At 36.1% G+C, this 21415-nt stretch overlaps 1 protein-coding gene across 3 annotated transcripts in view; it reads right to left on the bottom strand.

Moving 5' to 3' along the window:
* CADM2 (cell adhesion molecule 2) overlaps window positions 1-21415 on the bottom strand; it is a 1299579-nt gene that overhangs the window by 205173 nt on the left and 1072991 nt on the right. The gene's annotated exons all lie outside the window — the stretch shown is intronic.

Here is a 21415-nt window from a genome sequence, read left to right as displayed (position 1 = left end):
ATCACAGATGAAATGGGATTGCCACCAAGAATTTTGGGAGAGATGAGGCCACCTCCAAGGGGATTCAAGTGGAAGTACGACTGCCATGGAACGTAATCTCTTTCTCCCTTGGGCGGCCATCAGGAAGCCCTTCCCTTTCCTACTGAGAGACAGCAATCAGTTGGACAGCACAGGCGGTGGATAACTCTATAACAATTCTAAAGCAATTACCCACCCCTTGAAGTGATCTTTGATAAGACTGGTGCAACTACCAGGGAAAATAACTCCCAGGTCTGCTCAAACTGACCAAATAGCACCACAAAGTCTCTGAAAACTAAATTGTCAGTGGTACCATAGCCCACAAATGTAAGCTAGGATCTGTGTGATGAATCTATATAGAACAGAACATGTAAATAGCATCCAGATTCTCCTAACATAATAGCCAAACTGTCCAGGACCTGATTAAAGAAAAAAAATTACTGGTCACACCAAATACTGAGAAAATCAAATCTTTAATGAGAACAAATAAGCAACAGATGCTAACACTGAGTTGAAATGGATGTTAAAATTATCTGACAAAAAGAATTTAAAGAAGTCATCGTAAATTTATTTTAACAGGCAATTGCTAATTATCTTGTAACAACAAAAAATAGAAAATCTCAGCAAAGTAAAGAAGTATTTAAAAAAGAACTAAAAGGAAATTATAGAAGTCAAAACTACAATAATCAAAATAAAAACTCGCTGGCTTGGATTAATAGTACAATGGTGACAACAGAGAATATAATCAGTGAACTTAAGGATAGAGAAATATAATTCACCTGATCCAAACAAGAGAGAGAAAATTGATTGGAAAACAAACAAACAAACAAAAACAGAATCTTAGAAACCTGAGGGAAAATGACACAGTATCCAACATTGTTACCATATGAGTTGCAAAAGATGAGAAAGAGAGTGGGGCTGAAATAATTTAGGAAATAATGGTCAAAAACTTCTCAACTTAGGCAAAAGAAAAAAAAATCAAGAGGAAGAGTAAATTGAAATAGGATAAACCAAAAGTCTATATCAAGATATAGCTAAATTAAAATTCTGAAATCCAAAGAAAATGAATAAAACCTTAAGAGTAGACACAGAGAAAGACATACTACCCATAAGAACCAATTCAAATGACAATATATTAATATTTCTCATTTGAAATTATGGAGGTCAGAGGCAGTGGCACATTTTTGAAGTGCTGAAAGAAAATATCGATAGTAAATTCTTATCCAGTGAAACCACCGTTCAGGAACCAGGGGGAAATAAATGTATTTTTGGAAGAAGGAAAACTAAAAAACATGTTCTTCTAGCAGATCTGTCTTAAAGAAAAGTTAAAGTTCTTCAAACAAAAAAGAAAAAAAAATGTGAAGCATTAAGAAGGAAGAAAGAACAAGTGACAGAAAAAAAAAAGGGTAAATACAATGTAGACTACTCTTCTGTGTTTCCCCAGTTATTGATAGTTGAGCAAAAATTATACCATCAACTGATGCAGTGTTCAACATGTAAAGATGGATTAGTCAAAGCAAATAAAACGTGGTAGGGCAAAGGGATCTAAAGAAGTAATGTTTTCATACTTTATCAGAAGTGGTAAAAGTGGTAGACTGTGATAAGTCATATATGTATAGCATTTCAATACCTGGAGCAACTACTAAGAAAATATACAAAGTGATACATTCAAAAACTCTATACATAAATTAAGATTAAGTCTATTTATATAGTGGCTTGAAATAACTAAAATTACAGAGCTGGAGAAAAGATTAATTCTTACCAAGGGTTAAGGTTAGTAAGAGGTGGAGGGAAGTGGAAGGGACATGAACGTGGTTATAAAACCAGAGCACAGGGGATCATTGTGGTGATAGAACTGTTTTGCATCTTGACTCTGGTGATGCATACATTAACCAACATATGCATAAAACTGAATATAAAAATATAAGCTATATAACTACATAATATTATCAAAGTCAAGCTAATATATTACATATACATGTAATATAATTACATATACAAGCTGATACATACAGATATTAAATGTTCAGATTTAAATTATTTGTGTGGAGTAAGGCTAAAAGCACAGGTTTTAGTATCAAAGATCTGCTTAAGGCAGTCATATAAGGTTAGGTTTCCTGTGGATAATAATTCCTCATTCATCTCTATCTTTGGATTATGATGAGAACTTTAATATCATGTTACATACAAAGTATTTTAAAACAAATCTGCAATGATATGCTAAAATATTTTGTATTTAGAATCCTGATGAGAAACCAAATATTTCGTCTGAAATGTCTCAACTGATTGAGATTACCAAATCCTATAATTTTTTGAGTTGTTTTATAATTGCTATCAGTCTTGACTAAAATTTAGGCTCTGAAAAGTAGAATACCTATATTGTAATGTAAGCTTTATGGGTTACCATATGAATGTAGGTGAATCACTTGTTGTGCACCACAGTTTGCTGAGTGTTAAGTGGAGATAATAATTGAGTGAAAATATAAGGAGTATGTCTTAGAGAAACGAATATATGAATATATATTCAAAACCTGAAAACATATTCCTCAAAAGAAAGAAAGTGACACAATTAGTAAAGATATTTTTGATCATGTAAATATTCTTGATAATTCATTTGTCAAAAAACATAAAGAGCTGCCTGAGGAGACTTTCATTGGACTGAACATTTTAAACGAATCCTACATCTACAGCGTTTATCTTTTCAATTTTGTAAATAGGATGCCATCTGCAGTTCACTTTATCACAGCACTTTAACTATGAAAGAATTAAGAGAAACCTTTTAAAGTCCAAAGAGGGATGTCATATAACTCAAAGGATTCCCTGTGAGAAGGATCCTTGTCTTGCTCATCTCAGCACTCTGCACCATCACTACCTGCACGGGAGGTTTTCAGTGAATGACTATCGAATTGAAGTTGAGAGCCAAACTGTCTGTTTATGATAACAGCATAGTGAAAAAGAAATGAATTAAGAAGTCCTTTTCGATAAATCTCCACGGGATCCCTTAAGGGAGAAAAGCCCCAAAAAAGAAGAAAAGGGTGTCATGTTTAGACACTGTTTAGCATAAAAGATCTAGAAACATGCTACACTTTTTTTTTAAATTTTTTTTACACTTTTTTTTAAACAAAGTAACATTTATTGAACAATTATTTGAAATACTAAATGAATGATCCATGAAGTTATTGTCATATTACTTTATGATTTCCAAATGAACAAAAAAGGTAGTAGGTACTTAGAAATAACCCCTACTTTCTACATAGTAAATTCCATATATTGATACTGAACCTGAATAAAGAATTATAATATAATATTGTTGGTTGGAGTGAATTCAATCTTTAATAAAATAGAAGTTTGGGAACACAGAATGTTCATGGTTATCCAAATATCCTTTTTAAACAATAAAAGCTCAAATATTTCATTGAAAAAAATTGTTAAAACTTACCCTAGGAACAATTAAGAGAACAAATGAGTGTGTAGAATAAAAGAAAGGTAACTGCTCACACACCGTGGAGATTAAAATGAGCCAGTGAACCAAGCAGCTACTCTGAGGTCAGACCTCATCAGTCATTAGGTGCCTGCCACCCAATGGTGAGTTGACTTAAGAGTTCAAAACCCTGCCCTCTGGAGAATTTAATTTTAGCTGTAAATAAGAAGCAGTAACCAATGAGTAAGAATCATTAAATAGGACTTAATGCAAGATAAAAATTATTTTCCCAATATACTATTGGTTCTAAATGGTTCATCAGTCATACATGCATATTTGAGATTCATAACAAGTAAAATAAAAATTCCTAAGATGATCACGTGAAGAATTTTAGACAAATTTTATACTGATTTCTGGCAAAGGTTACTGGCATAGCTAATAAGTTCTTTGTTTATTAATTAGTTTTAAACCAAATCAACATAATAACACTAGTACTATTGAATTTATCTGACATAATTCATTTAAGAACCAAATAGAAATTCATGTATACTGATATTAATAGTGCTCCTTCCGTTAGCGTGATATTTATAAAGGTGCTATTTATAAAGGCGGTCACATAACTTCTTGCCAGGTGGTCACATTTTCAAATATCTTTAAATTGATTCCCAGTGAGTAATAATTTATATCAAACTTTAGGGTGCTTAAATAATGATAAAAAGCATATCTTATTATATAATCACTTTCAAGAGACTATTAAAATGCAGCAAATAACGATTTCATTATGTTTGTATTTTTCCTAATTCATCCATCTGACCTAAAACTTTACCAAATCAGGATTATTTCTTTATATTTATTTCCATAAATATTTATGTTTATATTATCTACAGTTTTTTACACATAGCATGGTATATATAGATGCCCATTAAGTTTTATTGGATTAAATTAAATATGTGGGTCATCAGTCTTTTGTATGTAATAATGTTCTATAATCATACATAGTAACATCATTTTAGAAAATTCCATGTATTGAGTATTATATATTGAATGATTTTAGTTATTATAATTCACTATATCTTATAGAAAAAGTACTAACAGAAAAAGTCTACATCAAAATGATGTTTATTAATCTCTTAAAAATCCAGGAGAGTTCCCCAGCATGGCTATTAAAGAGCACACACACTTAGCCATATATTTAGAGAAATAAAGCATAAAATGTCTCACTCTACATGTAGTTTATGCTACCAAATTTGATTCAACTGACAAGTTTTTGTTGAGAATTCATGATATACCAGACACTATGCTAGGTGTCTTAGGGAAATAGGAGTTTAAAAATAGAATATTTTCCAACCACCTCCTGTCCAGCTGGGAGACACATGGTCCCACATGAAGACACTTCAAGTGTCAACTTGGTTACTTAAATTCTCAATGTCAAGCATATATTTTCAAGAGCATAGCACCCTACACTAGGCTTTACTCAAAGCAGTCACTGCGTATACTTAGAACGATTTTTAAACATGTTACTTTCCAATCATACATCACTTATGTGATGAGATTTCAAGAACCATAGATATGTCATTCTTCATTAAGTCCTCACCATCCGGGTGTCCCCATTTGATTCCTATAGGGAGTTTAGATATGTCAGTGCAAGCCAAGTTCTGCCTAGGGGAAGAAATATTAAGAATGCTGTGTATAGCCTTTGATTCAATACCAAGCTTCACTGTTGTCTGCTGACTAATAATATAGTCCTTCTCATGATTCTGACTGTGTTGTGTTAAGGTTGTCTGGACTAGCCCTCACCTTTGTGTCCCAACTTCTGCAACAGGCCTGTTCTCTCTGCACGTTATCCACTTAGACCTGTGCTAACTGCCTACTCTGGCTTTGCCCCTACTGATTTCTCCAGAAGTGATCACTAGCTAAATTGGCTTGGGCAATCTGCCAACCTGTTTTTTTCAGATGGAATATCTACTGTTCCCAAGGGTAAGAATTGGCTGAGTAATTAAGGCTTCAGTGACCAAGCCTTAACACCAAGGCTTTTGGTATACCAGGATTTTTTGTTTGTTTGTTTGCTTTTTAATATTAAATCTGTATCTTAATAAATCAGAAAAGAAAAATAAGTCAAATAAGCTCTAATAAAGTTTCAAGTGGATCATATATTCAGGGCTTGACTCTTACCGGACCTCAAAATTAGTGTATTGACATGTATGATGTCAAAATATGCCTCTAGAAATTGTAAACAGGAAAGACAAAGAAGGAAATTGAGATATTCTTACTCTTATTACGTGTGTGTGTGTGTGTGTGTGTGTGTGTGTGTGTGTGTTCTGTTTTGGTTAATAGCCACAATGTTTTATTTCTTAATAGCATAAGCATATACTGATTACATTCAGTATATGTTATTTGTAATTGTACAATGGACTGACAGAAATAAAGGAGTTAAACATACAGATGGAATAAATCACAAGATACTGAATCCTTTTCTGTTTTGTTCTTTTACAGTCATACAATATACAATAATCTAAATCAATCTCCTGGAAAATTGGTAAAAACAGCCATTGCTCCAGAGCTGATATTTGGTATACCAAGTTTCAGCTGGGACTAGATTTTTACTGAAACCACAGTAAATGGAGTCTTAGAAAAGAAATGTGAACAGAACCCAAGCAATAAATCTGGAAACTGTGTCACTGTTTGAAAGATGTTTTCCAAGTGGTAGAATTACAGTTTTTAAACCACAGCTTTACTTACTTCAAATGTATAAAAAACAAATATTCATTACTCTCTTCTCCATATTTGTAACCTGTTATGATGAAACATTTAAAAAGGCAAAAATATTGCCATACCTAACTAAAATGTACCCCAAATTAATAAACTTGGGTATGGAAAACGTATTAATATGTTTGAAGAATGAATATAGAGTCCATGGCGTTTCTGCTTTCCTTTTCCTTGTCTTTGTAAAGCTTGCCGCTTTTCCTCAGTGTCCTCCTCATGACATGTCCTGAGGGAACCCTTTCTATTCTTTCACTGCATTAAATTCCTAAAGCCCTGAATAAGAGATTGCATCCTTTAATACATCTCTGTGTGTGTGCACTCATTCGTATCCAACTCTTTGTGACCCCATGGATTGTAGCCTGACAGGCTACTCTATTCATGGGGTTTTCCAGCCAAGAATACTGGAGCAGGTTCCCGTTTCCTACTCCAGGGGATCTTCTATACACCTGTATCCCTACCCAATTTTCTCTTTTGTAAGATAATTTTAAAACTGTTTGCCATGTAACATAAGGCCCTAAATATCAGAAACATGTTTAATTTTCTAGCTTATTTCCCCATCCCTCCTTAAAATGCCTAACCATTTAGAAACACATAAGATTTTGTTCAAATATGGTGAGTAATACATTCTTCTTTACCTAAAGGCATATATTCCCTCTGCAAGTCTCCAGATCAGACCTTTCATTAAAGCTATCTAACATATTGCTTTCTTGATAACATTTTTCATGCTGTCCACCTCCAGACAGGGATGTGCATGAAGCTTAATAATAATTTGTTGAGCCAATGAGAGAGCAGTATATGGATGTGAGAGTTGGACCATAAAGAAGGTTGAGCACTGAAGAATTGATGCTTCTGAACAGTGGTGTTGGAGAAGACTCTTGAGAGTCCCTTGGACTGCAAGGAGATCAAACCAGTCAACCTTAAAGGAAATCAATCCTGAATACTCATTGGAAGGACTGATGATGAAGCTGAAGCTCCAACACTTAGGCCACCTGATATTAAAAGTCAACTCATTAGAAAAGCCCCTGATGCTGGGAAAGATTGAAGGCAAGAGGAGAAGGGGACGACAGAGGAAGAGACGGTATGGCTTCACTGACTCAATGGACATGAGTTTGTGCAAGCTGTGGGAGACAGTGAAGGACAGGGAAGACTGGTGTGCTGCAGTCCGTGAGGTTGCAAAGAGTTGGACATGACTGTGAACAAAATGAAAGAGTAAAAATGAAAATTATATGGTCCATTATTTATATGCTGATGAATACCATTTCAGATTATTGTTGAACTTCATGTACATTCCTCATATGTACCCTTTGGGCTTCCCTGATGGCTCATTAGTAAAGAATCTGCCTGCCAATGCAGGAGACATGGGTTTGATTCCCAGGTCAGAAGATCCCCTGGAAAGGGAAACAGCAATCCTTTGTAGTATTCTTGCCTGAAAAATTTCATAGATAGAGGAAATTTGCTGGCTACAGTCAATGGGGCTGCAAAGAGTTGGACACAACTGAGCACAGCACAATGCATAGACATGATAAATTTTCATTTTGCAAAAGTTGACTTAAAAGGAGTTTGAGCTTTTGATTTTTAGTTTTTAAATCTTTAGATTAGCTTTATCATTTTGTATTGTCAAAATAATATTAATAGGGATCAAAATTTTAAAAGTAAAATGATATTTTACAATTCAAACAAAACTCATTTTTCTAAGACCACATCTTAATTATATAACTTAACTTAAGTAACTGAAATTTGAAATAATCTAAGACAGTTAAATTGTCATGCTAAACTCTATAGTGGCCTATGCCTGTAGATCTTCTAAACCAAGGATTCAGACACTGAAAACTTTTTCTATGTCTTTAAAATTGTAAGTAGGCTTGTCTTGGGCTTCCTTTGTGGCTCAGCTGATAAAAGAATCTGTCTGCAATGCAAGAGACCTGGGTTTGATCCCCAGGTTGAGAAGATCCCTGGAGAAGGGAAACACTACCCACTCCAATAGTCTGGCCTGGAGAATTCCATGAACTGTATCGTCCCTGGGGTCACAAAGAGTTGGACACGACTGAGCAACTTTCACTTTCACTAAGTTTGTCTTATTCCTACTTTCACAATGTCCTATGGCAAGAAAACTTTGTAAAACCAAAGCAAATACACTTATGTCTTCTTTTATATCTCTAGATAAACATGCAGGTATCATTATTCCCACTAACTTTATAGTATGGATTAAATGTTGCATTTCAGTTGCTTACAACATAGGAATTTTTTTTTTAACATGTAACAATAAAGGACTACTCAAGGCCATTGATGGGTTACGATGTACATTCTACAAGCATCAGTAACATGCTAATATTGCCATCTTGAGACTATGAATGTCTTCTGAGTGGAAGTGAGCCTGGGGAAGCATGCATACAAAGTTTTAATGGCAGAGGCCTGGGAGCACACATAGCACACACACCCCATTCCATGTGCAGGCCTACAGCCATACTTCAAGGGAGACTGGTAAATGCAGTCTGGCTGTATGTATAGGAAGGAGAGATACTAGTGAGCAGTTGATACTTTCTGCCTTGATACTGCAGGCTTATATGTATCACTATGTCTATATATGCTAGTGCACCTATATAAAAATCAATGCATCCAGAAATGATAGAAAGTAATAGATAATATATTTTATCTAAAATAGTTATAATTTCAGTATGTTTGGAACATTCTACCTAGTTACTAAATTATTAAAAAGAATTATAAATTTATTTTTAATGAATATCTTCTCAATGCTACCTTAGATTCAGCAAGGGAGAAATATCAATAGAAGTAACACTATAGTCATTTTCTGTTAATTCTCAAGGTGATAAACATATTCCTAGTTTTAGCAAATGGAAGGTGAATTATTGTATATTATTTACTAAATTATGTTTTTAGAATAAAAACTATCCAGGATGGTTTATATAAATTATAAATGAATATTAATTCAGTTCAGTTCAGTTCAGTTCAGTCGCTCAGTCGTGTCTGACTCTTTGCAACCCCATGAATCGCAGCACACCAGGCTTCCCTGTCCATCACCAACTCCTGGAGTTCGCCGAGTCAGTGATGCCATCCAGCCATCTCATCCTCTGTTGTCCCCTTCTCCTCCTGCCCCCAATCCCTCCCAGCATCAAAGTCTTTTCCAATGAGTCAACTCTTTGCATGAGGTGGCCAAAGTACTGGAGTTTCAGCTTTAGCATCAGTCCTTTCAAAGAAATCCCAGGGCTGATCTCCTTCAGAATGCACTGGTTGGATCTCCTTGCAGTCCAAGGGACTCTCAAGTGTCTTCTCCAACACCACAGTTCAAGAGCATCAATTCTTCAGCGCTCAGCCTTCTTCACAGTCCAACTCTCACATCCATACATGACCACTGGAAAAACCATAGCCTTGACTAGACGAACCTTAGTTGGCAAAGTAATGTCTCTGCTTTTGAATATGCTATCTAGGTTGGTGATAACTTTTCTTCCAAAGAGTAAGCGTCTTTTAATTTCATGGCTGCAGTCACCATCTGCAGTGATTTTGGAGCCCCCCAAAATAAAGTCTGACACTGTTTCCACTGTTTCCCCATCTATTTCCCATAAAGTGATGGGACCAGATGCCATGATCTTTGTTTTCTGAATGTTGAGCTTTAATCCACCTTTTTCACTCTCCTCTTTCACTTTCATCAAGAGGCTTTTAGTTCCTCTTCACTTTCTGCCATAAGGGTAGTGTCATCTGCATATCTGAGGTTATTGATATTTCTCCCAGCAATCTTGATTCCAGCTTGTGTTTCTTCCAATCCAGCGTTTCTCATGATGTATTCTGCATATTAGTTAAATAAGCAGGGTGACAATATACAGCCTCGACACGCTCCTTTTCCTATTTGGAACCAGTGTGTTGTTCCATGTCCAGTTCTAACTGTTGCTTCCTGACCTGTATACAGATTTCTCAAGAGGCAGGTCAGGTGGTCTGTTATTCCCATCTCTCTCAGAAGTTTCCACAGTTTATTGTGATCCACACAGTCAAAGGCTTTGGCATAGTCAATAAAGCAGAAGTAGATGTTTTTCTGGAACTCTCTTGCTTTTTCCATGATCCAGCAGAGGTACATATATGTATACATATATATTTGGCAATTAAAATATTCAATATTTATTTCATTTCTGACATCAATTTGAAATAAAATTCTATATATCTTCTTAAATTAACTAATAATACACCTCCACTTCAATTTTGAAAGAAAAACTCTACAAACTCTCTATACAATGATGGAATCATCTAAAATGTGAACATGTTACTTGAAAATTCCAAATAAACTTTTGCTAAGATAACTTCTGGAAAAGAAAATACTCACAGATACATATACCTCACCCATAGATTATCAGTATGTACTAATTTCATCTCTTGGCCAATCCTTATTGTACATTTTGATAGAGAATAAAAGTAGTTCTAAATCTATAAACCCTATATTATATATATATATGTACATATATATACATATATATGTATTCTGCATGCATGCTAAGTTGCTTCAGTTGTGACCGGCTCTTTGAGACCCTATAGACTGTAGCTTGCCCGGCTCCTCTGTTCATAGGGATTCTCCAGGCAAGAATACTAGAGTGGGTTGCCATGTCCTCCTCCAGGGTATTTCCTGACCCAGGGATCAAACTCTCATCTCTTTTATTTCCTGCTTGGCAAGTGGATTCTTTACCACTAGTGTCACTAGGGAAGCTCGTGTTACAAAGCATATATATATATATATATATATATAGCTCAGATAATTAAGTATTTTTCAAAATATACATAAACACATAAATATATATATATATATATATATATATATATATATATGTTTCATTCTGGGAACATTTTTACTGAGAAAGTAAACACTGAATAGACTAAGTGGTTATTGGCCCCTGAATATGAGATCATATTTATGCTGCTCAAATTATTGAATGTTAGAAGCTACTGAGATGTTGATTTGGGTTTAATATAGAGACTGTCTTTCTATTTACTGAGTTCTTCACAATTGGTACTAAGCAAACTTATGAGATATGAGCTCTGTCAAAAAATTTGTTTAATTAATGGCTATTGGATCTCCTGCCGGGAATGATTAAATGTCTTTCTCTCATTGCATGAGAATATGTCCTAAGTGACTTTTGAAATCTCTTATAATGATTTTTAGGAAATCTATTTCTGAAATTTACTTAGGAGTAACTGTTAATGCTTTCAATCATAAATTGAATTCATATATTTATTCAATGGCAAATAAGTTCTGATTTTAGTAATCAGGAATCACTAACTCAATGGTATATTATACACAGTGTATGCTTTTATCCATTAAAAAGCTTCAGAGGATTATTAAGTTGCCTTCAGTGAGTTATACCTTAATTTTATTAATTACTAATAATTTAGTTAATTACTAATAATTTAATTAATTACTAATCTGCATTTTAAAATCATTTCACACTGATTTACACTTTGTGCTCAGTATGTATTTGTGATCAGACTGACCTCTATGCTGCAAATATTGTCATTTATGTTAATTATTCAACAAAGAACTGCTCAAATAAGCAAATATTTTTCAAAATTCCATCTTTAGAAAGTTAGTATACATACACTCAAAATGTTTTCTGTTTCTCCTAGATGTCAGCACTCTCATTGCTGCTGCTGCTGCTAAGTCACTTCAGTCGTGTCCGACTGACTGTTCGCGACCCCATGGACTGCAGCCTACCAGGCTCCTCTGTCCATGGGATTTTCCAGGCAAGAGTACCGGAGTGGGGTGCTATTGCCTTCTCCGAGCACGCTCATTAAATAAATACAAAAGTAAGTATTTGGAGGAGAGCAGCGTAAAATTATGAAAGAGTTGACACACATGTCTAGCTGGTTATGGTGAAATCCTAAACGACAAAATCCATTTTGGATGAGTTGAATGCCTCTATCTTTCTACCTGTGTCTATATCCCAATTAATATATTTGCGTATATGCGTGTGTATATAAAACTGCAATATATAAAATGTATTATATCAGATGATTCCTCTTCTCCAATATCATCTTGCTGGATAAAAATTAGAGGTATTTCATTCTTATTAACAATAGTGTATTGCTCTGCAAATAATAATAATAAGTTGAGGCAATAATAATATACCATCTGTCAGATGACATAAGAACATAATAGAAACTCAGTTTATGAAATTCATACTGAATGCCAAAAAATCATTTTTGTTTATGAAGCATTTGGAAAAAACTCAAATAAATATACACTCACTAGTACTAACATATCAATAAAAAAATTCTGCAAATAAGTGCCAAAGTCCAATTTTGTCTTAAGAATTCTCTTTACAACTTAAAACTCAAATAATTTATAAACATATATCAACTATGTCATTGTTGCTGCTGTTGTTGTTGTTCAGTTGCTAAGTTGTATCCAAGTCTTTGCAACCCAAAGAACTGCAACACACCAGGTCTCACTGTCCTTTACCATCTCCTGAATTTGCTCAAGTCCATTGAGTCAGTGATGCCATCCAACTATTTCATCCTCTGTCACCCCCTTCTCCTCTTGCCCTCAATCTTTCCCAGCATCGAGGTCTTTTCCGATGAGTCAACTCTTCACATCCCCGTAGCCAAAGTATTGGAGCTTCAGTATCAGTCCTTCCAAAAAATATTCAGGGTTGATATCTTTTAGGATTGCCTGGTTTGATCTCCTTGCTGACCTCAAGAGTCTTTTCCAGCACCAAGATTCAAAAACATCAATTATTTGGCACTCAGCCTTCTTTATGGTCTAACTCTCACATCCATACATGACTACTGGAAAAACTATAGCTTTGACTATACTGACCTTTGTTGGCAAAGTGATGTCTCTGCTTTTTAATACATTTGTCTAGGTTTGTCATAGCTTTTCTTCCAAGGAACAAGTGTCTTTTAATTTTGTGGCTGAAGTCACAATAGCAGTGATTTTGGAGCCCAAGAAAATACAATCTGTCACTGTTTTCACTTTTTCCCCATCTATTTGCCATGAAGTGTTGGGATCAGATGCCAAGATCTTAGTTTTCTGAAGGATAAGTGTTAAATCAGCTTCTTCACTCTCCTCTTTCAACGTCATCAAGAAGTTCTTTAGTTCCACTTCATTTTTTGCCATCAAAGTGGTTTTATCTGCCTATCTGAAGTTGCTGAAATCATAAACTGTGATTTGTTACTAATACCAAATGCCCAGATGCTGATATATGTTCAACTACATTGTAGTCTGGTGAATAAAGACCATTTATTCATTTATTCATAAGGCTTTACTAGAAGCCTTATCCTAAAATGAATACCATACAATTGTACTTAACATATATAAAATATGGGTAGTTTTATGAAGGATGATTGTTAATAGATAATCATCATAATTTAACAACTACAAAATTCTGATACACATTTTCAAAGGTCTTATACAACTTGTTTCCCTGTCTCTTCCAAATAAAAGTCTGTGAATATTTTGTTTGCTTCTGCAAAACAATATTTCTCTAGGTATTTGTCACATTATTTCTTATTTTTCTCGAGAAAATATCTTTCAGTATTTGATACAGCTCACTATTTGACTGGATTCAGAGAACAAGAAAATGATGTGGTATTTGAACTGAACAGTTTCTGTAAGCTTTCATTCTTTCCAACAGCCTACAATATAATGGTCTCCTTGTTGACATATGAGATTTATTTTTTACATCCCACCATAAAACCACCATATGTGGCCATGTGACATTACTCTCATCAAGCATTTTTATCAGAGACAAAAAGATTATATGCCATGCTATTATGGAAATGCATACACAAAGGTACATTGGGAATGGGAAACATTTACCTTCATTACAGAAACTAGCCTTTAGTATTTTTCATCTTTCAACTTTACAGGACCGCATACCCTGCAAAAGCTTTGCATTGCTATTTATAAAATACGAGGAGAAAATAACTCAAGACTATGTTGTGCATGTTTCCAATAACCCCAAAGTCTCATCTCCTATAACCTGAAATTTGGCTTAAATTTTCAGCTTTGCCTCCCTCTTGTGAAAAATATTAATGAAATACATTTTGTGGTACACGAACTTTGAAAATCTAGAAACCTGCTAGTACATTTAAGAAAATCACTTATATATTTGAAATTCAGGCACAATCACAAAAATCATCAATATAATAAATATTTCATTAATACTAGTCTATATATTTCTATGAGACAGTTTAATAGTTTTCATTTCCAATGTGCACTTGTTACTGGAAGTTTAAGAACTTAACTTTGATCTTGTACCTGTTCATGAGGTCTCAGTCTCTCTGCTTGATATTGTTTTTTCCCCTTCTTGTGGGAAGAAGGTTTATGTGAATCTTTAGAAATTAAATATTATCTCTGAAAAATCATCCAATAAATATTGACCATGAATATTATTTTTAAAATGTCTTGTTATATAAATCAACATTCAGAGGAGATATAATAAATCTTAGACTAGTAAAAAGTAAACAACAATTTGCTATGTAGAATTAAAAAGTTTATTTTTGTGTACGGTGTTAGAAAGTGATCTAGTTTCATTCTTTTACAAGTGGTTGACCAGTTTTCCCAGCACCACTTGTTAAAGAGATTGTCTTTACTCCATTGTATATTCTTGCCTCCTTTGTCAAAGATAAGGTGTCCATATGTGTGTGGATTTATCTCTGGGCTTTCTATTTTGTTCCATTGATCTATATGTCTGTCTTTGTGCCAGTACCATACTGTCTTGATGACTGTGGCTTTGTAGTACAGCCTGAAGTCAGGCAAGTTGATTCCTCCAGTTCCATTCTTCTTTCTCAAGATTGCTTTGGCTATTCGAGGTTTTTTGTATTTCCATACAAATCTTGAAATGATTTGTTCTAGTTCTGTGAAAAATGTGGCTGGTAGCTTGATAGGGATTGCATTGAATTTGTAAATTGCTTTGGGTAGTATACTCATTTTCACTATATTGATTCTTCCAATCCATGAACATGGTATATTTCTCCATCTATTAGTGTCCTCTTTGATTTCTTTCATCAGTGTTTTATAGTTTTCTATATATAGGTCTTTAGTTTCTTTAGGTAGATATATTCCTAAGTATTTTATTCTTTTCGTTGCAATGGTGAATGGAATTGTTTCCTTAATTTCTTTTTCTACTTTCTCATTATTTGTGTATAGGAATGCAAGGGATTTCTGTGTGTTGATTTTATATCCTGCAACTTTACTATATTCATTGATTAGCTCTAGTAATTTTCTGGTAGAGTGTTTAGGGTTTTCCATGTAGAGGATCACTAGATCACTTTCTAACACCGTACACAAAAATAAACTCAAAATGGATTAAAGATCTAAATGTAAGATCAGAAACTATAAAACTCCTAGAGGAGAACATAGGCAAAACACTCTCAGACATAAATCACAGCAGGATCCTCTATGATCCACCTCCCAGAATTCTGGAAATAAAAGCAAAAATAAACAAATGGGATCTAATTAAAATTAAAAGCTTCTGCACAACAAAGGAAAATATAAGCAAGGTGAAAAGACAGCCTTCTGAATGGGAGAAAATAATAGCAAATGAAGCAACTGACAAACAACTAATCTCAAAAATATACAAGCAACTTATGCAGCTCAATTCCAGAAAAATAAACGACCCAATCAAAAAATGGGCCAAAGAACTAAATAGACATTTCTCCAAAGAAGACATACGGATGGCTAACAAACACATGAAAAGATGCTCAACATCACTCATGATTAGAGAAATGCAAATCAAAACCACAATGAGGTACCACTTCACACCAGTCAGAATGGCTGCGATCCAAAAATCTGCAAGCAATAAATGCTGGAGAGGGTGTGGAGAAAAGGGAACCCTCCTACACTGTTGGTGGGAATGCAAACTAGTACAGCCACTATGGAGAACAGTGTGGAGATTCCTTAAAAAATTGCAAATAGAACTACCTTATGACCCAGCAATCCCACTTCTGGGCATACACACCGAGGAAACCAGAATGGAAAGAGACACATGTACCCCAATGTTCATCGCAGCACTGTTTATAATAGCCAGGACATGGAAACAACCTAGATGTCCATCAGCAGATGAATGGATAAGCAAGCTGTGGTACATATACACAATGGAGTATTACTCAGCCGTTAAAAAGAATTCATTTGAATCAGTTCTGATGAGATGGATGAAACTGGAGCCGATTATACAGAGTGAAGTAAGCCAGAAAGAAAAACACCAATACAGTATACTAACACATATATATGGAATTTAGGAAGATGGCAATGACGACCCTGTATGCAAGACAGGGAAAGAGACACAGATGTGTATAACGGACTTTTGGACTCAGAGGGAGAGGGAGAGGGTGGGATGATTTGGGAGAATGACATTCTAACATGTATACTATCATGTGAATTGAATCGCCAGTCTATGTCTGACGCAGGATGCAGCATGCTTGGGGCTGGTGCATGGGGATGACCCATAAAGATGTTAGGGGGAGGGCGGTGGGAGGGGGGGTTCATGTTTGGGAATGCATGTAAGAATTAAAGATTTTAAAATTTTAAAAATAAAAAAACTTAAAATTAAAAAATAAAAAAAAATAAAAATAAAAATAAAAATAAAAATAAAAGAATTAAAAAGTGACATCCTACATTCAAAAATAAAATTAAGACATTGATTTTTTCAGTCTTTAAATCATATAATTTGAGTATTATTTATTTTAGTTATCTAAATTAGTTTTTCAGTTTAGTTCAGTTGCTCAGGTTTGTCCAACACTTTGTGATCACCAGGGCTCCCTGTCCATCACCAACTCACAGAGCTTGCTCAAACTCTTGTCCATCAAGTCAATGATGCCATTCAACCTTCTCATCCTCTGCCGTCCCCTTCTCCTCCGGCCTTCAGTCTTTCCCAGAATCAGGGTCTTCTGCAATGAGTCAGTTCTTCCCATCAGTTCAGTTCAGTTCAGTCGCTCAGTTGTGTCTGACTCTTTGCGACCCCATGAATCGCAGCACGCCAGGCCTCCATGTCCATCACCAACTCCCGGAGTTCACTCAAACTCACATCCATCGAGTCAGTGATGCCATCCAGCCATCCTCTGTCGTCCCCTTCTCCTCCTGCCCCCAATCCCTCCCAGCATCAAAGTCTTTTCCAATGAGTCAACTCTTTGCATGAGGTGGCCAAAATACTGGAGTTTCAGCTTTAGCATCATTCCTTCCAAAGAAATCCCAGGGCTGATCTCCTTCAGAATGGACTGGTTGGATCTCCTTGCAGTCTCAATGAAACCAAGCCATGCCCGTGGGGCAACCCAAGATGGGAGGGTCATGGTGGAGAGGTCTGACAGAATGTAGTCCACTGGAGAATGGAATGGCAAGCCACTTCAGTATTCTTGCCTTGAGAACCCCATGAACAGTATAAAAAGGCAAAATGATAGGATACTGAAACAGGAACTCCCCAGGTCAGTAGGTGCCCAATATGCTACTGGAGATCAGTGGAGAAATAACCCCAGAAAGAATGAAGAGATGAAGCCAAAGCAAAAACAATACCCAGCTGTGGATGTGACTGGTGATAGAAGTAAGGTCTGATGCTGTGAAGAGCAATATTGCATAGGAACCTGGAATGTCAGGTCCATGAATCAAGGCAAATTGGAAGTGGTCAAACAAGAGATGGCAAGAGTGAACGTCGACATTCTAGGAATCAGTGAACTAAAATGAACTAGAATGGGTGAATTTAATTCAGATGACCATTATATCTACTACTGCAGGCAGGAATCCCTCAGAAGAAAGGAGTAGCCATCATGGTCAACAAAAGAGTCCGAAATGCAGTACTTGGATGCAATCTCAAAAATGACAGAATGATCTCTGTTCATCTCCAAGGCAAACAATTCAATATTATAGTTATCCAAGTCTTCCCATCAGGTGGGCAAAATATTGGAGCTTCACCATCCGTCCTTCCAAAGAATATTCAGGACTGATTACCTTTAGGATTGACTGGTTTGATCTTGCAGTCCAACTGACTCTCAAGAGTCTTCTCCAACACCCCATTTCAAAAGCAACAATTCTTTGGCACTCAGCTTTCTTTACGGTCCAACTCTTACACCTATACATGACAATTGGAGAAACCATAGCTTTGACTAGATGGACCTTTGTTGGCAAAGTAATGTCTTTGTTTTTTAATATTTTGTTTCAGGTCAGTTCAGTCGCCCAGTCGTGTCCGACTCTTTGCAACCCCATGAATTGCAGCACGCCAGGCCTCCCTGTCCATCACCAACTCCCAGAGTTCACCCAAACTCATGTCCATCGAATCAGTGATGCTATCTAGCCATCTCATCCTCTGTCGTCCCCTTCTCCTCCTGCCCCCAATCTCTCCCAGCATCAGAATCTTTTCCAATGAGTCAACTCTTCGGTTGAGGTGGCCAAAGTACTGGAGCTTCAGCATTAGTATCAATCCATCCAAAGAACACCCAGGACTGATCTCCTTCAGAATGGACTGGTTGGATCTCCTTGCAGTCCAAGGGACTCTCAAGAGTCTTCTCCAACACCACAGTTCAAAAGCATCAATTCTTCAGCACTCAGCTTTCTTCACAATCCAACTCTCACATCCATACATGACCACTGGAAAAACCATAGCCTTGACTAGAGGGACCTTAGTTGGCAAAGTAATGTCTCTGCTTTTGAATATGCTATCTAGGTTGGTCATAACTTTTCTTCCAAGGAGTAAGTGTCTTTTAATTTCATGGCTGCAGTCACCATCTGCAGTGATTTTGGAGCCCAAAAAAATACATTCTGACACTGTTTCCACTGTTTCCCCATCTATTTCCCATGAAGTGATGGGACTGGATGCCATGATCTTCGTTTTCTAAACGTTGAGCTTTAAGCCAACTTTTTCACTCTCCTCTTTCACTTTTATCGAGAGGCTTTTTAGTTACTCTTCACTAGCTTGATCATAATTTTTCTTCCAAGGAACAAGCAACTTTAATTTCAAGGCAGCAGTTACCATCTGCAGTGATTTTGGAGCCCAAGAAAATAAAGTATGTCACTGTTTCCCCATCTGTTTGCCATGAAGTTATGGGACTGGATGCCATGATCTTAGTTTTTTGAATGTTGAGTTTCAAGCCAGCTTTTCCACTCTCCTCTATCACTTTCATCAAGAGGCTCTTCAGTTTCTTTTTGCTTTCTACCATAAGGGTAGTATCATCTGCTTATCTGAGATTATTGACATTTCTTCCAGCAGTCTTGATTCCAGCTTGTGCTTCTTCCAGCCCAGTGTTTCTCATGATGTACTCTGCATATAAATTAAATAAGCAGGGTGACAATATACAGCCTTGATGAACTCCTTTCCCAATTTGGATCGAGTCTGTTGTCCCATGTCCAGTTCTAACTGTTGCTTCTTGACCTGCATACAGATTTCTCAGGAGGTAGGTAAGGTGGTCTCGTATTTCCATCTCTTGAAGAATTTTCTACAGTTTTTTGTGATCTACACAAAGGATTTGGTGTAGTCAATAAAGAAGAAGTAGATAATTTTCTCAAGCTGTTGTGCTTTCTCTATGATCCAACAGATATTGGCAATTTGATCTTTGATTCATCTGCCTTTTCTAAATCCAGCTTGAACATCTGGAAGTTCTTGGTTTACATACTGTTGAAGCCTAGCTTGGAGAATTTTGAGCATTTTTGCTAATGTGTGAGATGAGTGCAATTGTGCAGTAGTTTGAACATTCTTTGGGATTGCCTTTATTTGGGATTGGAATGAAAACTGACCTTTTCCAATCCTGCGGCTACTGCTGAGTTTTTCAAATTTGCTGAGATATTGAGTACAGCACTTTCACAGCATCATCTTTTAGGTTTTGAAGTAGCTCAGCTGGAATTCCATCACCTCCACTAATTTTGTTCATAGTGATGCTTTCTAAAGTCCACTTGGCTTCACACTCCAGCATGTCTGGCTCTAGGAGAGTGATTATACCATCGTGGTTATACATATCTATGCTCTTTTTTGTGTAGGTCTTCTGTGCATTCTTGCCACCTCTTCTTAATATCTTCTGCTTCTGTTAGGTCCATACCAATACTGTCCTTTATTGTGCCCATCTTTGCATGAAATATTCCCTTGGTATTTCTAATTTTTTTGAAGAGATATCTATTCTTCCCTATTCTATTATTTTCCTCTATTTCTGTGCAATGTCACAAAGTCCATCCATAGTTCTTCAGGGACTCTGTCTATCAAATCTAATCCCTCGAATTTATTTGTCACTTTCACTATATAATCATAAGGGATTTGATTTAGGTCATACCTGAATGGTCTAGTGGATTTCCCTACATTCTGCAACTTAAGTCTGAATTTGGCAATAAAGACTTCATGATCTGAATCTCAGTAAGCTCCTGGTATTATTTTTCCTAACTGTCTAGAGCTTCTCTATCTTTGACTACAAAGAATGAAATCAATATAACAGTATTGACCATCTGGTGATGTCCATCTGTAGAGTCATCTCTTGTGTTGTTGGAAGAGGGTGTTTGCTGTGACCAATGTGTTCTCTTGGCAAAGCTCTGTTAGCCTTTGCCTTGCTTCATTTTGTACTCCAAGGCCAAATGTGCCTGTTTCCAGGTATCTCTTGATTTTCTACTTTGCATTTCTTTCCCCTATGTTGAAAAGGACATATTTTTTTGGTGTTCATTTCAGAAGGTCTTGCTGTCAGGCTTCCCTGATAGCTCAGTTGGTAAAGAATCTTCCTGCAATGCAAGAGACCCTGGTTCAATTGCTGGGTCAGGAAGATCAACTGGAGAATGGATAGGCTACCCACTCCAGTATTCTTGAGCTTCCTGGTAAAGAATCTCCCTGCAATGTGGGAGACATGGGTTCGATCCCTGGGTTGGGAAGATCTCCTGGAGAAGGGAAAGGATACCCACTTCAGTATTCTGGCCTGGAGAACTCCATAAACTGTATAGTCCATGGGACCACAAAGAGTCAGACAGAGCTGAGTGATTTTTCACTTTTTAGAAGGTCTTGTAGGTCTTCATAGAACCGTTCAACTTCAGCTTCTTTGGGATTATGGTTAAGCACGGACTTGGATTACTGTGATATTGAATAGTTTGCTTTGGAAATGAACAGAGATCATTCTGTCATTTTTGGGATTGCACCCAAGTACTGGATTTCAAACTCTTTTGTTGACTATGAGAGCTACTCCATTTCCTCTAAGGGGTTCTTGCCCACAGTAGTAGATATAATGGTTATCTGACTTAAATTCACCCATTCCAGTCCATTT

Source organism: Ovis canadensis, chromosome 1, assembly GCF_042477335.2.
Source record: "Ovis canadensis isolate MfBH-ARS-UI-01 breed Bighorn chromosome 1, ARS-UI_OviCan_v2, whole genome shotgun sequence".
NCBI lineage: Eukaryota > Metazoa > Chordata > Mammalia > Artiodactyla > Bovidae > Ovis > Ovis canadensis.
The sequence above is the reverse complement of the archived record's forward strand: the minus strand, read 5'-3'. Positions and strand labels throughout refer to the sequence as shown.